This window comes from Helianthus annuus, chromosome 13, assembly GCF_002127325.2.
Source record: "Helianthus annuus cultivar XRQ/B chromosome 13, HanXRQr2.0-SUNRISE, whole genome shotgun sequence".
NCBI lineage: Eukaryota > Viridiplantae > Streptophyta > Magnoliopsida > Asterales > Asteraceae > Helianthus > Helianthus annuus.
In genome coordinates, this window is record NC_035445.2 from 26864873 (window position 1) to 26886162 (window position 21290).

The window sequence follows — 21290 nt, forward strand, 5'->3', positions numbered from 1 at the left end:
GGGTCATAAAAGCTGTATCCTCTTGATCGGATGGTTCCATCTGAATCTGTTGAAATCCAGATGAAGCATCCATAAAAGTCAATAATTCATGACCCGCGGTAGCATCCACCATGGAGTCAATGTGGGGTAATGGGAAAGGATCCTTGGGACATGCCTTGTTTAAATCAGTGAAATCGACACATACCCTCCACTTTCCATTTTTCTTTTGAACAACTACCACGTTGGCTAACCACCTTGGATACTTGACTTCTCTTATCATACATGCCCGGAGCAATTTATCTACCTCCTCCTGGATAATGGCATTCCTTTCAGGTGCAAACTTCGTCCTTTTTTGATGAATTGGCTTGAATGACCTGTCAATGCCAGGTTTATGAGTAATTATATCTTTAGATATACCTGTCATGTCCTCATGCTTCCAGGCAAAGGTAGTTTTCCTTCTTTTAAGGAAGGATACTAGATCTTGTTCAATGTTGCTGAGGATCCCTGATCCTACGAAGACCTTGGATTCAGGATCATGAGGATCCATAAGGATTTCTTTCACATCCTGCTCTCTTGCCTCCAAGACATCTCTTGGAGGATACTTTAGTTGCTATTGTTCCCTTGGTCTCGAGGCTGGCTTCATTGATGACGTGTAGCAGTTCTTAGCTTCTTGCTGATCACTCTCAATTTTCACCACCCCCCATGGACTAGGAAGCTTCACACATTGATGATAGGTAGATGGGAATGCCTTCATGTCATGTATCCATGGCCTGCCAAGGATAACATTACAACAGGATAAGCAATCTATAACACAGATTTTTTTATAAGAATGAAGTCCTTCAATATAGATGGGGTGTTTGATGTCCCCCAATGTGTTCTTGGTTTCTCCACTGAATCCCATAAGAACTGAGGATCTTGGGATGATGTCTTATTCAGGAATGTCCATCTTCTTAAGGACATCAAGCTGAATGATGTTTACTGAGCTTCCTCCATCTATCAGGATCCTGCGAACAAAGTGGTTAGATATAAACAATGTAATAACGAGACCATCATGAGGAGGATCCTGAACATCAACACGATCATCCTCATCAAAAGTTATAACTTTTCCCGGTGTGACAGTAGAGGTCCGGATGGGTCTATCTCCATTATTCATCTTGGTCTCCTTGGCATGTCTTTTGGCTGCTGAAAAGGAAGTACCACAAATGTCTGATCCACCGGATATGAAGTTTATAACTTGTGCATCTGCTGGAGGAGCAGGAGCTCTTTCTGGGATCCTCTCAGGATCCTGGGTCCTTGACTTCTTTCTTCCTAAAAGCTCCTTCAAGTGCCCCTTGCTTAACAAATAACCAATCTCTTTTCTCAGTGCAATACACTCTTCAGTTAGATGCTCGAAATCCTCGTGATATGCACACCATTTGGATTTGTCTTTTGTTGCAGCTGGTTTATCACTTTTTCTAGGCCATCTTGCTTTTTCACCTAAATTCTGCATTGCAAGGATCAGTTCATTGTTATCAACAGAAAAACAGTATTCAGAAATGGGAGGATAATCCTCATCATCCTCTTCCTGTTCTACTGCATGCACGTTCTGGTTGTCAGACTTGTTGTAGGACTTGAACTTGTTATTCTTGAAGTAGGATCCTTGCTTTTCGTGTTTCGAGGATCCTGCCAATCTCTCCTGGATCCTTTTATCATCCTCAAATCGGATGAATCTAAGGGCCCTGGTTCTCACTTCATCAAGATTCCTGCATGGGGTCATAATAAGATCATCATAGAATAATGAATCCCTAAGCAATCCCATTTTAAAGGCTTCCACAGCCGTAGCTATATCCAGATTAGGAATGTCTAAGGATTCTTTACTAAACTTAGTTATATAATCTCTAAGTGATTCATTTTGACCTTGTGTTACCCTATATAGATTGATGTGCGTTAGGTGTAATATAATTTAGGTGTATATTTTAAGCCCTTTTTACATTTTTTAGCCAAGTTTTAAATTTATAAACACGATATTCACTAACACTAAACACACATATGGGCAAGTGCACCCATCGTGGACGTAGTATAGTGTTGGTAAGATACCGAGGTCGTCCAAGGACACAAGAGCTTTTAGTACCGGTTTATCCTCAACTTCTAATCAAATCAAAATGTTAGAGAAAGATTTCTAAACTAGAAAAATAAAACTAACTAAAATGCTGAAAAAGAAAATAAAAGTAAAAACAGATAGACAAGATGAATCACTTGGATCCGACTCGTGTGTAGTCTAACCTTTGATTATTTTCGCACTTTTGCACTTGTTTAAGAGATTATCTTAGTTATTGTAGTAGGCCCCTATTTTGAAGGTGGCGTTACCCTCAACCAGTAGTTTGAGTCAGCAAGGATATAATCCTAAAGGGTCGGATTATTGAAAGATAATTAATTAAGTTATTAATGCATAATGTGGTAGGCCCCTCTTTTGAAGGTGACGTTACCCTCGGTTAAGTAGTCTGAGTCAGCAGGGATACAGTCCTAAGTAGCCGGGTTAAAGTTTTAATAGTAGTTTAACTTATGAGGGGATCAAAGAGTTTGGACCCCCGCCATCCAATACCGTTGGGTATTGAAGGAGGTCCTACTAAATTTGACCCAGGTCCTTTGCAGGATCTATACACTGAACAATGGCAAGATTCTTACCAAACCGTTCCCTTAACCCCCGACCAGGTAGCCAATATACCTCCATATAGACCGTGGAGATGTGAATGGTGAAATCTTTTATTTTATATAAACAGTAAAATAATGCCAAGACACCACGGACAAACGATAAGGAAGAATCACCTTCAACATAAGAAACTAGTAATTAAAGTCATTAATACAAAACCAATTAAAAAGTGCAAAAGATTAAAAAAAAAGTATTACACTAAACACTTGTCTTCACCAAGTGATGTAAGAGACTTAGGCAAACATAGCCTTTGATTTTCAAGAACTCTTACGATCAATCTTGGATCCCGAGACGACTCACACACTCTATGATGATGGACAATGGATGATGGTGTTGTGATGGTGGTGGGTGGTGGGTGAAGTGTGAGAGAGGTGGTGTGCCAAGGGATGAGTTGTAAGAGCTCCAAGCACTCCTATTTATAGGCTGAACAGAAGCCTGGGCACGGCCCCGTGTCCACTGGGCACGGCCCCGTGTCCATCCGAGTCTCTCTCTTCATTAATTGCAATTCGCAATTTCATTAAATGCGTCTGCAATAGTTGACCACGCCCCCGTGTCCAGCTGAGAACGACCCCGTGGTGGGCAGTAAAAGCTTCTATCATTTTGTCTTTTCTGCTGTCACTTGGGCACGCCCCCGTGCTCACTGAGCATGGGGCGTGTTCAGCCTTCTGTCTTCTTGTTTTGCTTTAGGAAGATGCTGTCGGGAGGTCGGGCATGCCACGTTTGTTCCTTTTCTTGTATTTATGTTAGATTTAGCTGCATTTTTGCTTCTTTTGTTCATTTGAGCTCATTTAATCCTGAAAATACAAAAGGAAGACAAAAGCACACTTTTTCCAACATTAGTACTAAAAAAGGGCTAGTTTTATGCCACAATTGATGTAATTTATATGTTACATTTTGTGCACATCAAATACCCCCACACTTGAATCTTTGCTTGTCCTCAAGCAAAACTTTTTATAATGTGGCTTTTTCACTCCCAAATGGAATGGGTAGAAGAGAAGGTTTTTGGACTTGTCATAGAGTGTCGGGATTTCCAAGATTCTTTATTTAAGTTTCATTTTTATTTATTTACAATCCTATTCGTCATGATTTATTAAAAACGTTTCATTAGATAAATTACTTATTAGGGCATAACATGTCTTTTTAAAATTTCATTTATATACAAGTTCACATACCTCACGGGGGATCACTCAACACTCGGCCGAAGGTGTATATTTAGTGAATCACTCGAGAGCGGAATGGAACTTACTCCTACCATAGGCTTGCCAAGCAATCAATCCTCCTCCTTTTTAACTATATACCTTTGTAAATATCAAGAGGACTTTTTGGGTGAAGGGTTAGGCTTGGGCTAAAGGTGGGTGGTTGGGTTAGTGGTTGTTGGACCGATCTATGACCTGAAAAGTCAGTCGAAGTAGTTCATCTTTACATACGAAGGCGGAATCAACGTAAGTAAAGTAACAACAGCTAATCCTTTCAATTCCGTGTGTTTATATTGCTTTCTGGTAAAATTTCAGCAGAGTTTCGGCACCGTAGCACACACATACGTTGTTACAAATGATGAACCGCTCAAGCCTATTTATAGAAGACTTGGGTCGCTTATGTGACAGTCCAAATAAGCGATCCAGCACCTTGTCACATAAGCGATCCACCCTGATGTCCTAAAAGCGGTCCAAGACTAAACTATGACACAAAAGCGGTTCTCAATATTACATTGACACATAAGCGGTCCTAAGTCTATATTACATAATATTTACACTTTGACCCCCTATAGACCAATCTTGACTTCAGACTTTTTGTAGACGCAGTCAACAGACATTCCGTGCATCAACAGACTCCCCCTTGGATGTTGACGTAGTCTTTTTAGCATCTTCAGATCCGTAGTCTTTAGTCTTTGACTTTTCACCAACTCTGTCTGTCACCTCAAACATTCTTCACAGGTTCCCGGACTGACTTCTAGCTTTATCTATAAGCTTCCCATAAGCTGTTGATCCAGACTCCCCCTCTCACTGACTCCCCCTCTCATTATGCTGGAATCTTGAGATATCTAGTTCAAGCTTTTGCAATGTGCCTCCGTTGGGAAATATCGTCCAAACCTGTTACTCAATCAATAATATTACAAACTATCTTATCAAACAATAAACACTAATACAATCAGTTTTAAAAATCCACTCAAGTTTACAAGTTCAATTTAATGACCCTGCATACTTGATTAATCTACCAAGTTCAACTTAATGACCCTGGTTGATCTTTTGACGAAACAAACTGATTTATTAAAACAATTTTCCAATTTTCTGAAAAAATAACAAGTATCAACTTAATGAACTTGTTTAAAATTTCGAAAACAAACATTTTCCAACAATGTAAGCTCTCCTCAATCTTCAGCTCAGAATCTCCTGCATCTGCTTCATTTTGCTAGAATCCGACAATCAACTTTCCACTCTGGTTTGTCTAAACTAAAGTAGAAAATAAAATATTTTTGGATTTTAGGATGATCTAAACTAAGAAATGAAATAACAGAAAACTTAAATTGCAGAAAATAAACTATTTACAAATTTGTTTTTGGCGAGCGTGTCAGGGAATCATATCAGCTTTTCAGACAGATTACAAGTACCGTTAAGCTATATTACATACTCAGATTTAAACAATTCACCTCGATTGTCGATATACTGATCCATCTTAAATTCTCATACAAACTTCAATCTATTCAGGATACTGTTTAAGTGTTTTAAGAACATAGATCAATTCATGTGTCCCACCTCTTGAATATACTCCCGTATCCAGAATCCCAATATTCAGTCTTACAGGCAAGAATACTACAATGATGTCTGTACATAAATTAGGGTATGCGAGAACTGAGGGATCTCAGGTCAGAACTTCCGTTCAGCAGAGAGATATCAGCTTCGACTTTGCAATGTGTTCCCTTTAGAGAATCTTTTAGCTACAACAACTGATTATCAATTTTATCGTCTAATCAGCTGAGGGCTTTATGCTATATTTCAAGCATTTTGGAGAAAGTATTAGCCAGGGACTAAGTCAGAACCACCGTTCAGCAGAAGTCCAGGAATAATACCCCAGACATCATAGAGTATAACCACCTAGTATATCAGAATACGAGACCTTTCAAACGAGATTTCAGGGATTACCTATATATCCAAGTAGTGTTCCCCACAAATTTCACCAGTTTGAAATTTTAGGTTTATATCCTGAATAAATCTACTAAATGTACGAAAACCTATCGACACATCATTAGTGAAACTGTTTAACTCATTATGTCTTTCCAAATCTTTAGCATACTGTAATTGTCTAGCTGATGTACTATCATTTTCCCTATATACACAAGCTCTTTTTCAATTTTATCATGTTTCTGGATTTTTGCATTTTTTTTACTGTTTTTGTATTTTTCTGAAAATAAAATATGTACAACTATCTATCTCCCCCTAAATACCAAAACACGTAAAAAAACGACAAACCATCGCAGATTGTTTCTCATCTTCATCCGCAACAGTACTCTCATCAACGCTCACAACCCCATCCGACACCGAAAGCAATTTCATACCATTAAGTTTTAACAAATATTGAAATCGATTTTTATCAAAAGCTTTGGTATGCAAATCAGCTTTTTGTTCGTCAGTGTGGATTTTCTCAATTCGTATCAACTTTTTCTCGAAGCAATCGCGAATAAAGTGATGACGAATCTCAATATGTTTAGTTTTCGCGTGATGTACTGGATTTTTAGTTATATTAATCGCGGCCTCATTATCAACAAACAGAGGTGTGTTAAGAAACTGCAAACCGTAGTCGCGCATCTGTTGCTGTATCCACAGGATCTGAGAGCAGCAACTGCTAGCAGACACATATTCTGCTTCACATGTAGATAGCGCCACAGATGTTTGTTTCTTACACTGCCAAGTAACCAATCTCGAACCAAAAAACTGGCATCCTGCAGTTGTTGATTTCGTGTTAACTTTGCAGCATCCGAAATCTGAATCGGAAAACCCTTCGAGTGTAAAATCGCCTTTGTGAGGATACCATAACCCCAATGTGGGTGTCCCTTTCAAGTAACGTAAAATCCTCTTCACAATAATCATGTGCGATTCTCTCGGGTTAGACTGAAATCTTGCTGCGAGGCACGTTGGGTACATGATGTCAGGACGTGAAGCAGTTAGGTACATCAAAGAACCTATCATGGATCGATAAAGTGTCTCATCAACCCTGTCTCCGGTGAGATCTGGGTGAATACCATGATTTGTCGCAAGTGGGGTAGCAGCTGGAGTAGAACTTGACATTCCAAACTTCTCCAGAATATCATGCACGTACTTCGTTTGATGAATGAAAATCCCTTCAGGAAGTTGTTCAACTTGTAATCCCAGAAAGAATTTCATCTCCCCCATTGAAGACATTTCAAATTTCTGCTTCATCACCTGTTCGAAATCTTTGCATAATTTCTCATTCGTCGACCCAAAAATAATATCGTCTACATAAATCTGTACTATCAGAAGATGACCATCAACGACTTTAGTGAAGAGAGTGGCATCCACTTTTCCACGTATAAACTGGTTAGCGAGTAAGTGTTGAGACAAAGTCTCGTACCAGGCTCTCGGCGCCTGATGTAGACCGTACAACGCTTTGTCCAGCAAATAAACTTTGTTCTTGTGGATTGGGTCAGTAAAGCCCGGCGGCTGACCAACATAAACCTCCTCTTTGACCTTCCCATAAAGAAACGCTGATTTAACATCTAACTGAAATACTTTGAAATTCTTCCAAAACGCAAATGCTAGGAAAATTCTGATAGCCTCTAGTCGTGCGACAGGAGCATAGACTTCGGTAAAATCAATCCCCTCCTGTTGACTAAAGCCCTGAACAACGAGTCGAGCTTTGTTCCTTACAACCACTCCTCTGTCGTCCCTCTTACATTTGAAAACCCATTTTGTATTGATTTTTCTTTGACCGTCCGGTAAATCAACCAACTTCCACACACCTAACTTCTCAAACTGACTTAATTCTTCTTGCATCGCTATGACCCAAGAGTCTTCAGTAAGCGCCTCTTTGTAAGTCCGCGGTTCGACCTGCGAGATAAAACAACTTAATGAAAATTCAGTTTGTAAAGGTGCTACTGTAGAATAAAAACATGTTAAGCCCTGGTCAATTTGACGTCTCGTCCGAACGCCTGATTGCAATTCTCCTATTATCAACTCCTCTGGATGATAAGAAAGAGTTCGTGGCATCACTTCGCTTGGAACTTCTACATTTCCCTCCAGATTAGTAACATTCTGCTCTGCATCTTGTTCACCAACTTGGTTTGTTTGACTTGACAACTGGATCTGCTCCCCCTCAAGATCTGAATCACCATGGTCAAAAACTGGCATGTTTTCAGCTTCTTGATCATCATTCACCTCCGACTGATTACCAGGAGCAACTTCATCATCATGTTCACCAGCGTTACTAGGACCTGCTTCATCATCATTTGAAGTCTCCCGAGGTCTGCTAGAATACTCTGCTGGAAACCTGAGCGACGATTCATATTCTCGTAAAATATCCAGCTCATCAAAGAAATCTTCCTCTTCCTCTGATTCTTCTCTCATGTCAAACGATTCCCAAAGTTTGTCATAATTAAAACGCCATGAATCACCAGGATTCTGAGGCGGCATAGTATAACCCTGACATTCAACATTTGCTGCTTCAATAATACGCTTTTCACTTGGAACAAAGACACGCCGTGTAGGACCTGAATATCCAACAAATATTCCTTCAAAGTTCTTCGGACCAAGCTTGCCATTCGGCTCTATTACCGTACAGGGTGACCCAAACGGTTCTAGATACTTCAAATTCGGCTTGCGTTTATTGATTAGCTCAAAACACGTCTTGTTGAACTTCTTCAGAGTAAGAACTCTGTTGAGAGTATAGCATGCAGCAGAAACAGCTTCACCCCAGAAATTGATTGGTAACTTGGAATCTGCAAGCATTGTTCTGGCTGTCTCGATTAGCGTCCGGTTCTTGCGTTCTGCAACTCCATTTTGCTGAGGAGTGTACGGAGCACTAAACTCATGCAGTATACCTCTTTCATCACAATATTCCTCCATCTTACTGTTTTTGAACTCAGTACCATTATCACTTCGAATTCTACAAATTGGTCTCTGGTACAGATTCTCAATTTTCTTAAACAGAACTACCAAACTATCAAAGGTTTCGTCTTTCGTTTTCAAGAACATGACCCACGAAAATCTGGAGTAGTCATCAGTCACGACCAAACAGTAAGAATCTCCTGTTATACTCTTAACATTCACTGGACCAAACAAATCCATGTGAAGTCTTTCCAAAGGTCTCGAAACTGAATTGACTTGTTTTGTAGGGTGTGACTTTTTCTTCTGTTTACCTCTGACACAGCTTATGCACTCCCCTTCCAAATGAAAACCTTTAATATTCACTCCAGTGACCAATTCGTTATGCACTAAGTGATTCATTTTCCTTAGATGAATATGCCCCATCTTTCGGTGCCATAACCTTGACTCTTTTTCCGTTGCTCTGGACACAAAACAATGAGCCTGACCCGTGGTTGTAGTAGCAACGCTCATGTCCAACACGTACAGATCATTGACTCTTGGTGCCCTCATGATGATCCACTCTTCAGGTATCACAAATCCCGGTTTCAAGATCAAACATTCTTTGTCGGTGAAATGAGTAGTATACATCCTGTCACAGATCTGGGAGATACTCAGCAGGTTGTTCTCCAGCTCAGCGATGTAGTTAACTCTCTCAAACGTGATAATGCCATTTGATAATGTTCCTTCACCTATGATCCTGCCTCCTTGATTACCCGCAAAACCCACGTAACCACCATTAATGTCATTCACATCATACAACAATGCAGTCTTCCCTGTCATATGCCTTGAAGCTCCACTATCCATTATCCACCTGGATACAAGTTTTGGAAGATCCTGCACATAACAAATCATCATTTAAACAACTTCAAGAAAGATGCCGATTCATGCTTCACAAACCAGGAAGCTCCGGCAATTCAAACTGTTTAATCAAACATGGTGTCCACCCAGGCCTTATCAGCCTTAGGTGTAACCGTGACTTTAGCAATTTGAATTTTGAAATTCTTAGACTTAAGAGGTGGAAATTGTGCATCATAATCAACCGTAATTGATTCTTCAGCCTTTTTCACCTCAGAAGTTGAAACTTTCTTCTCAACTTTAGGTTCAATTTTAGGTTTCCACACCTGTTGAGCTACTGCAACCCTCTTATAAACTTTATCATTTTGATTTACCAGCTTCTTTACGGGTTCAGTTTTTACATTCAAGTTGTCAATTTGAACATTTTTCTTCCCAACAACTTTCTTCTCAACATACATCAACTTTCTTCTTTACGGGTTCAGTCTTTTACCCTTCACATCAACTTTCTTTTGTTGAACCTTCACAGCTTCAGTCTTAGGCTTCACATATGTACACTTTCGTGCAATATGACCAACCTGTTCACATCTAAAACACGTACGAGTATCAGTTACCCTACTCGTGCCTTCAGACTGAGCCTGTGAAGCTCTCTTCTCAAAAAATTCTTTGTTTGATTTTGTAAAAATTTCTTTTTCTTCATCAGCAAGTGAACTTGAACTATTCACAAACTTTTTCTTTTCGACATACCTCTTTTTTGAAACATTTCTTTTATGAAATGGTTTACCCCCCTGATAACCACCCGACCAATTGTTTCTGTTGTTATTGTAAAAACGTGGTGGATAAACAGATTTCTTGTTGTAAACCCTCCCTTTCTTTCGATTCAGATTGTTCATTGCTGACAACTCGACTTCGACCAGTTTGAAAACATTTGTCAATTTGTTCAGATTAACATTCACTAATGGAAACTCAGAATCCGAAAACAACTTATCCGATCCCGACATCTTGTACATGACAAGATCAGATTCATCATATAAGTTGTTTTTGGACTTTTGCTTCGGAATGTATTTATCTAGAAAACACCCATCCTCCTCAGAAGTGTCACAATCCGGCTTAAGCACTTTGTCTATCACACTTTTCACCACATCATTTTGGACACCCTCTTCATTGGAAGACGGAAATGTGACATCAATGTTCTCAGGAAGTATAACATCACTTTCTTCCTCAATTTCCACCAAACTAGACTGCTTTTTCGTGTAATTGTCTAAAATTGGCGGTGGAACTTTGTGAAACCCTACACCCGTTCCATCAGAAAACACGTCCTCACCAGCTTTGTTTTTTCCTATAGGTTTGGGAACGATGTGCTGCAAAACAAAGCTAGCTGAGCTATAACTGTTTAATTTCAACTGAATTCTTTCATTTTCAATCTCAATTTCTTTAACCTTAAGTTTTAATTTTGCAATCTCATCCAGTTGTTCATTAATTGATTTTTCTTTTAATTGCAACACAGCTCTTAGATGTTCGTTTTCTTTGAATGTTTTTCCGTTTCGATCATCACTGTCTTTCACAACACTTTTAAGTTTCTCAAATTTTTCGGAGATCTGACGGTTTTCCAGAATTAACTTTTCATTTTCAGTTGTAATTTTGTCACATTTAGTGGTTAATTCATTAAACCGTTCAGTTGAAACTTTTAACTCTGTATCACGATCGAGAATCTGATCTTCAAAAGTTTTAACTTTTGATTTCAGATTTTTCAATTTCTCATCATTCAAATACGTGACAGTACTACAAAAATTGCATTGTTTGTTGCAATTTTTGCAGTCAACATTTCCATCGACTTTATTACCTGACCTGGATGTTGACACACTTTGACTGATCTTCTCTTTTGACTCAGAAACAGAAATAGAATCTACCTCAAGTGCTTTCGCAGCTAGCACTTGGTCAGCCATTTTCTCTGAATTCTCAGTTGTCAACTTCCGAGTCACATCGATCAACTCCGTATCAATCATCTTTGATCTCTCAGTCTCTGCGTTTTCTTTCTTCTCTCTCTCTTCTTTTTCCTTTCTCTCTTTTTCTTTCTCCTCCTCAATCATCTTCGAAGTTGGTGTTCCCCACCACTTATGCTGCCAGTATTCATCCTCTTCTTTGTACTCCTGAATGATGGCTTCAATATCTAGCGTTTTGTCATCAATCGCCACATTGCCATACCGATCAAGATAGCACTCTCTATCCGGATCCCAACGATTTGCTCTTCTTGCTTCCAAGTATACACCAGAAAGTCTGATAATCTTTGTTTCAGCAATCATCTTCCTGTATTGATACTTCTGTTCCTCTGTACGATCATCCTTCCAAGGAATCGGGTCATCATGACTTGCCATGAAAGCATAACCAATGGCATCATCTTCCGGCAAAACCTCTTTGCTCCAATCGTAACCCTCATCATCATAGATCACAGCTAAAGCCCTTGACTTTTCTCTTTGCTCTTCAGCCTGCTTTAGTCTGGGCGGCTCCGATTTATTTTGATGGTAGATTGCCTTCTTGTAATAATCGTCACGAAATGGATTTTCAGATTCATCAACGTATGCATTCCGACATTCTCGCTTGAAATGGCCCTTTTGTTTGCATTTAAAACACGTCACTTTTGACTTATCGAACCCAAGCTTTGTTGAAGGACCACCAATTGATTTCCTCCCGGTAATTTCCATAAAACGTTGCGCACGTCGAACAGCACTTGCCATTGCCCAACGAATGTCAATAAGCTCCATTTCCTCTGGATCTATCTGATCGTAGTCTTCTTTGGTCAGATTTGTATTTCCAATCTTCCCTGCTACCAAACCTTCATAGGACTCCAAAACAGACGCTAGAAAAACCATCTGTAGTTTGGCCGATTCTTCGTCAAAGTTCTGTGCATTCTTCAAATCGATTGCAATGTTGCACGAAAACTTCGCATCAGAACGATTTGCAGAAGACGTAGATCCACTGTGATAACCACTGTGGCTTCCGCTGCTTGAACTGCTTTGACTTTCTTTGTTTGTTGAAGAAATATTCTCAGCAGAAAATGCAGTTTTCGGAGAAGTAGCTTTCGGCATCATGCTTTTTGGATAATACAGATCCAGATTCTGCTGATAGGATGAGTGATTAACTTTGTATGTTTTCTTCAACTCTAGCTCATGACTTTCAAGTTTCTCAATCACCAAATCTGGTTTCAATTTGTCAGGAGCAATAGTGTTCTTTAACATCAATGCATAATATCTCCAATCCATCTCATCAGGTAGTGAATCAAACAATTTATCAACTATCTCATCATCAGGATAATTGATCTCATGTCGAACAAGTTCCAGCTTAAGATGACCAAACCGTTCAATCATTTTACCCACTGATTCATTTTTCATACATCCAAACATATCAAATTCTTTCCGAAGAAGTTTCTTCTTATTCTTTACAATTTCCTCGCTTCCTATGCATTTTGCTTTCAGTTTATTCCACAAATCTTTTGCATTAGAGTAATCGATCAAGGAAATGATGTCTTCTCGGACGGATTGAAAAAGCAATGCTACACACTTTTGTTCTGCCACAAAAGCATCAATTTCTTCAACTGATCTCAAAGCTTCACCATTCTTCTTTCCATTTGCATAGCCATTTTTCATGCTTTTCCAGCTTGGAAATGCAAATGCCATCATCCAATCTTCAAACTTTGTTGCCCACCTACTATAATCCTCTATAGCCATAAGCTTTGGGGGTTTGTTGAATGTTCCGAATGCGCTCTCGGACTCCCATGCTTCTTTCTTTCTTTCTTTCGGCGGACTTTTATCTTTATTGCTTGATGACGTATCGTTGTTGTCCGTACTACCCGAGAATGCGTACATATCGCTGAACAGATTTAAGAAAATATCATCCATTTTGATTGTACCTGCAAAATCAAACAACACTTAGAAAAATTTTGGTTTTGAAAAATATCAGTTCACAAAAGCGATCCTGTCTAAACAGTTTGACAGAAAAGCGATCCAGTATATGTTCGTAAACGCGGACCAGACAGTAATGACTAAGTCCTCTCAAGCGATCCAGACAGTATGTCAAATTAGCGACCGAGAATATGTACGTTCGAGCGATCCAGAGAATGATCGTTCGAGCGGTTCAACTACTGTCACAAAAGCGATCCAACTTTTGTTTGTTGGAGCGATCCAGAAGTGTTCGTATGAGCGGTCCAAGTATGATCGTTCGAGCGGTTCAACAATGTTGTCCGTTCGAGCGGTTCAGAAAGTTAAATAGTCCGAAAAAGCGATTCCAAGTGTGAATTTTGAGCGATCCAATCAGGTTATGTCCAGAAAAGCGATCCTACGTCCGAAAAAGCGATCGACAGATTTTAACAAGTTTTTACCATTTTTAGTCCGTATTTTCACCTGATTCTTTCTAGGTTTGTTAAAAGTGTGTTTTACACGTTATATTCAAATTTCAGACAATTTTGACCGTTGGAACCACTGAAAACCGAAAAAATATGAAAGAAAGTGAGTAGAAATGAGAGATTTCTGCAGATCTATGCTGTCGTAGTATGAACTCCTCGTCCTGAGCTCTGATACCACTTGTTGGACCGATCTATGACCCGAAAAGTCAGTCGAAGTAGTTCATCTTTACATACGAAGGCGGAATCAACGTAAGTAAAGTAACAACAGCTAATCCTTTCAATTCCGTGTGTTTATATTGCTTTCTGGTAAAATTTCAGCAGAGTTTCGGCACCGTAGCACACACATACGTTGTTACAAATGATGAACCGCTCAAGCCAATTTATAGAAGACTTGGGTCGCTTATGTGACAGTCCAAATAAGCGATCCAGCACCTTGTCACATAAGCGATCCACCCTGATGTCCTAAAAGCGGTCCAAGACTAAACCATGACACAAAAGCGGTTCTCAATATTACATTGACACATAAGCGGTCCTAAGTCTATATTACACAATATTTACACTTTGACCCCCTATAGACCAATCTTGACTTCAGACTTTTTGTAGACGCAGTCAACAGACATTCCGTGCATCAACAGTGGTTAGTAAAAGGACGAAAAGCGTAAAAAGCATCGGTTTTTTTACAGACTTTTTATTTTTCACAATTTTATTTTTTTATTTTGATGAACCATTTTTTTTTTCAAACAAGGTTGATTTTGATGAACTTGTTTGTTTATTTGGTTTCATCAACAAATATTTTTTTTTTTGAAAAGTCATAAGAAAAACCGAGCTTTATTACTAAAAGAAAGGGTAAAAATAAAAAGGTTTAGGTGGGTAAAAAGAGTGATTGTTTTGGGTTAAGAAATGAAAAGGTTTAGGCTCAAAGGGGTTAACTAGGGGGATTTTGGGTAGGTGGTAAAAAATGAAAAATAATGGTGTAGAAAGAAAAAAGGGGTTAGTCCTAATGCCTCCATCATTTACTTACTCGGGTTTAAGTTGTTAAGGACCGGGAATGCATTGTCGTGGCAAGTTATAGAGTCGTAGGAACCAAGCGGCTATTCACACAAGAAACGAAAAATGAGCATTTAGTGTAAAGATATTATTTGTATGCTCGATAAAGGCTCAAAACTCACTTTTGTGGGAATGGGTTTTTATGTGATCAAGTATATATAATAAAATTTTAACTAAGCTTGTCATGCCGTTTCATAATTTTCTTATGTTGGTTCTTTTTATCACGACGCTATCGGTTGTAAACTTGTAAAAATATAACCTTGTTAGAACTTGAAATTCCAACTTAAACTTAGACAAGTAAAAAAAATGAAAAATGCTTTTGAAAAAAATTTGGGGTGATTAGCGATTCCAATAGAGTTTTGTTTAAGGCTTGTTAATTAGGACTTGCAAGATTCAAAGTTTTAGCATCCCCCCCACACTTAAATTACACACTGTCCTCAATGTGTCCCAAAAATAAGTTTTTAGGTTGATTGAATGTGTAAAAGGGTGTTAAAAGCAAAATTTATTGTTACTGGCACTCTGGACATGGCCCCGTGGTGACCGGGCACGGCCCCGTGTTCAGGTGCCAGTGACAAACTTTAGTAAAGAGAAACAGAAGTCTGGACACGGGGGCGTGTTCAATGGACACGGCCCGTGTCCAGTTACCTGAACTGGGCGATTTTTGCAGATTGTGCAGCACGGGGCCGTGTTGGGCGAACACGACCCGTGCTGAACTTGCTGTAATGAAGAAATTTTTGTCGGATGGCCCTGTTTTCATGCATGGGGTGATGTTTCTCGTTTCCCTTGTTATCCTTGACCATCCCGAGTGTGTTTTATTCATTACAACACCATCCAAACATTAAAACCATCATTTCATTCAAATCATAGAGAGATACATAACGTTCCTAGAAAATTAAAAACAAAGAAGAGAAATAAAAAGTTAAAAGTCCTAAACTAGATAGGTCAAGTGATACATAAAATTATCATAAGGAGTCCTAATTTCTCATTAAGAGCCAAAATCCCGGAATTAGTTTTTCTGGTAGGAGTGTAGTAGGAATCTTGGCCGAGGTTTATCTTCCTAGATGTTGTTAAAGCCATTCTTCTATCTCTCTTGGGAGGAAGAAGGCGGCTTCGTTTTCCTCAACATCTTGCGGAGGAGGGGAAACACCAACCGGAACCCTTTGTAAAATGTCTCGAGGAGGCCCCGGGTGCATGGTGTACCACTCGGCTGGTATGATGACTTCAGGCACCACGTTCCATGCCCTTTGGGTTATTATAGGCACCAAAGGAGGAGATGCGAGAATGTTCAACCTCTGGTGTAAGAGGTTGACCTCCCGGAGATACCCTTCCAGTCCCACCGTTAGGTGATTGATACGGTCGACCAATGCTTCTTCCACCCCCATCATTTCATCAATAGCTTCTCTTAAGGCGTAAACATAGTTTACAAGAGAGTCTTCTGCCATTGATGACCTCCTCCCATGTCGGTTGTTCCTTGAGTGCGATGAAGACGTCCGCTTGTTCTGCTCGTCATTCTGGGAAAACAGACCGAAAAGAGCTCAATTTTTACGAAACAGTCCCTCGGACACGGCCCCGTGTTCAATGAGCACGGCCCCGTGTCCAGTCGTCTGCAGGTTTTCAAAGCAAGGAATCTTGAAGTTTTAAATTATTTTCTTGGTTCATAGGTTAATTTTAAGCATAAATAATTCAAAACAAAGTTGCACAACTTATTTTAAACAAGATTCCTTGAATAATAACCTTACAAACATCACAATAAAGGTTGGAATCATGAGGCTTCCAAACTTTAATGGAGGTAGTGATTGAAAATTGAGGAAGAAGGCAATGAACAAAAGTGGAAAAGACAAGATGGCTCTTGAGAACCTTCTTTTGGAACATACCTAGGATAGTATGAGTGAAGATCTCAGGAATCTCTGTCTTTTGAAGTAGTCCAAATGAGCAGGAATCTTGCTGCATTTATAGAAAACGACAGCACGCTGGACACGGCCCCGTGTTGGCCGGGCACGGCCCCGTGTGCAGACAGAATCCTGACACATTTTTGTCCGTATTCTGATGAAATCAGAAGAGAAACTTTTGGTGGACACGGGGGCGTGTTGACATGGGCACGGCCCCGTGTCTGGAAGCTGTCTTATGGAAGTTGCCTATTTTCAAGGAACTTATCCGGATCGGGCGGTTCCTTACTGGATGGAACAACCCCAAAGTGCCTAAGATACCTTAATTGCTCTAGATTAAGACGAGAACGCAAGAGGTTGTCGGTGAGGGTGATTCCTATGCTAAATGTAGGTGGACAAGTCCAACCCTTTTCCGGGCTCTCGTTAAAGAAGGTGTATGCCGAATCGCTCAGGTCTATTTATGCATCGAACGAAGTCGATGGGGAGTCCTACACGGCACAATCGGCACAGGGACGACTATCGTCCAAGTCCTCGCTAGAGTGGAAGGTATTGTTGGGAGCAAGGAGGTTGTTTTTAGTTGAATGCGAACCCAACAATTCTTCTTGGTCATCGTCTTGAGATGAATAAAGGAAATCCATCTTAAGTTCTTTTAACCAATTAAGAACTAGATCTTCTAGTTGAAATAGTTCGTCGAGGAGCATTTCTCCTAGAATACCTGGTTGAGCGCATTCGAGGGAGAGATAAGGATTATTTTTACTTTCGCCCTCTTAAGGCTACAGGAAAACGATGGGTCTATATAGTGGGGCTTATAGTTTAGAAAATAGCATTCTAATTCTTTATGACCGCCACCACATAATTGACACCACGTACTATAAGAGTGCCGAAAGTAAAAAGTATCATTATCACTCATGTTTGTGTCAAAAATTACCAACCGTCGGGATCTTACGTTTCTGTTTTCAGTAACTGAATCTTGGGCACGGGGGCGTGTTGAGTGGGCATGGCCCCGTGTTCAGCTTACTGTTTGACTTAAAACAGGATTGCCAGTTCCAGTGATTGGGCACGGGGCGTGTTCAGCGGGCACGACTCGTGCTGAGTTCTGCAGAAGCTGAAAAATTAAGAAAATCCTAAAAAAATAAAAATAAAAGAAAAAATGATTATGCCGCTGATTCCTAACTTTCTTAAAATCCTTGTGTCCCCGGCAACGGCGCCAAAAACTTGATGTGCGTTAGGTCTAATATAATTTAGGTGTATATTTTAAGCCCTTTTTACACTTTTTAGCCAAGTTTTAAATTTATAAACACGATATTCACTAACACTAAACACACATATGGGCAAGTGCACCCATCGTGGACGTAGTATAGTGTTGGTAAGATACCGAGGTCGTCCAAGGACACAAGAGCTTTTTTAGTACCGGTTTATCCTCAACGTCTAATCAAATCAAAATGTTAGATAAAGATTTTTAAACTAGAAAAATAAAACTAACTAAAATGCTGAAAAAGAAAATAAAAGTATAAACAGATAGACAAGATGAATCACTTGGATCCGACTCGTGTGTAGTGTAACCTTTGATTATTTTCGCACTTTTGCACTTGTTTGAGAGATTATCTTAGTTATTGTAGTAGGCCCCTCTTTTGAAGGTGACGTTACCCTCAACCCAGTAGTTTGAGTCAGCAAGGATACAATCCTAAAGGGTCGGATTATTGAAAGATAATTAATTAAGTTATTAATGCATAATGTGGTAGGCCCCTCTTTTGAAGGTGACGTTACCCTCGGCTAAGTAGTTTGAGTCAGCAGGGATACAGTCCTAAGTAGTCGGGTTAAAGTCTTAATAGTAGTTTAACTTATGAGGGGATTAAAGAGTTTGGACCCCCGCCATCCAATACCGTTGGGTATTGAAGGAGGTCCTACTAAATTTGACCCAGGTCCTTTGCAGGATCTATACACTAAACAATGGCAAGATTCTTACCAAACCGTTTCCTTAACCCCTGACCAGGTAGCCAACATACCTCCATATAGACCGTGGAGATATGAATGGTGAAAATCTTTTATTTTATATAGACAGTAAAATAATGCCAAGACACCACGGACAAACGGTAAGGAAGAATCACCTTCAATATAAGAAACTAGTAATTAAAGTCATTAATACAAATCCAATTAAAAAGTGCAAAAGATTAAAAACAAAAAGTATTACACTAAACACTTGTCTTCACCAAGTGATGTAAGAGACTTAGGCAAACATGGCCTTTGATTGTCAAGAACTCTTACGACCAATCTTGGATCCCAAGACGACTCACACACTCTATGATGGACAATGGATGACGGTGGTGGATGATGGTGTTGTGATGGTGGCAGGTGGTGGGTGAAGTGTGAGAGAGGTGGTGTGCCAAGGGATGAGTTGCAAGAGCTCCAAGCACTCTTATTTATAGGCTGAACAGAAGCCTGGGCACGGCCCCGTGTCCATCCGAGTCTCTCTCTTCATTAATTGCAATTCGCAATTTCATTAAATGCGTCTGCAACAGTTGACCACGCCCCCGTGTCCAGCTGAGCATGGCCCCGTGGTGGGTAGTAGAAGCTTCTATCACTTTGTCTTTTCTGCTGTCACTTGGGCACGCCCCCGTGCTCACTGAGCACGGGGCGTGTTCAACCTTCTGTCTTCTTGTTTTGCTTTGGGAAGATGCTGTCGGGAGGTTGGGCATGCCACATTTGTTCCTTTTCTTGTATTTATGTTAGATTTACTGAGCACGGGGCGTGTTCAACCTTCTGTCTTCTTGTTTTGCTTTGGGAAGATGCTGTCGGGAGGTTGGGCATGCCACGTTTGTTCCTTTTCTTGTATTTATGTTAGATTTAGCTGCATTTTTGCTTCTTTTGTTCATTTGAGCTCATTTAATCCTGAAAATACAAAAGGAAGACAAAAGCACACTTTTTCCAACATTAGTACTAAAAAGGGCTAGTTTTATGCCACAATTGATGTAATTTATATGTTGCATTTTGTGCACATCATAGATCACTAGTTAAACGTTCAAATTTTCTGCTACAGGAGAATTGACTATTAAACAGATTAACTAGATTAGCAAATGAAGTAATAGAGTAAGGGGAAGACTTAGCAGCCATTTAAGAGCTGATCCTGTGAGTGTGGATCCAGAACCCTTGCATAAACATGCTTCCTTTAACCTCTCAGGAATTGGATTGATCTCCATCCTTTCTCTATATTGAGCTACATGTTCCTCAGGATCTGTTGAACCATCATACAACTTCATAGTTGGTATCTGGAACCTTTTGGGTATCTCAGCATCACAAATAGGTGGTGCAAAACGAGATATCCTATGGCTACCATCTGTGATCTCAGGAATAGGCTTAACCACTCCTGGAACACTGGATATCATATCCTTCAGTTTCTCCCGGAGGATTCAAGTTTGGAATCCCAGATGTGAATCCATATTGTCGAGATTCTGGTATGATGGAAGGACCAGAAGTAGCAATGGTCTGCATTGGAATGAAGTCTCCTTGATGAACATCTGAACTTGGGGGTTGTACACTTCTTAAGAATCCTTGATCCTGAAAGATGTTGGATCCTTGAACCTGAAAGGAGGATCCTTGAACCTGAGAGGATCCTAGAACCTATGAGGATCCTTGGACCTGAGAGGATCCTTGGACCTGCGAGGATCCTTGAACCGTGCGCGTTGTGACACTCGAGGTTTTTCCGAACGAACACCTTGTAATATTTTGTGTATATAAATATTATTAAATGGAAACGTGATCTTTATTTGCTTAATGTGTGTTGAATGTACGTATTATATATAAATGTACGTGAGTCGAGACCATGACTCGCAACCGGGCGGTTGCGAGTGGGCCTTTGGGCCGTAACCGGTTTGGGCAGAAACCCCAAGCCCAACCCGAAACATCCCTTGGTATATATACCCCATCTTTCCCCACTTTCCCTCATTTCATACACAACACACAAACACACTTCTACTATTTTTCTCTCAACTAGAAACCCTCAACAACACACCCCAATCCCTTTCAATTTTCGGTTCAAGCAAGGATCCCGGACAAGGACTCGGTCAAGACCACTAACTCGGACACTCCATCTTCTCGGTTCTTTTCCTTGTTTACGGCTTCTTTTTCTCAAACCGGTTAGTGTTCTATTTTGTGTGTAGAAATTATGTGTGATAAATGAACTAGAAATGTTTGGTTAGAAACAAGATGCATGATTCTTAGGTTGGTTCGTAAAGCTTGACAATATGTGGTAACATGTTTAAAAATGGTTAGAAAATGGTAGTCTAAGAGTATTCATGGCTAACCAATCTATGCTTCATTGTCCTTGCAAAATGATGTTGTTAAATATGAGATTTCGGCTACAAGCATGTGTGTTTCTTGTTCTTGCATGATGATCTTGCTAG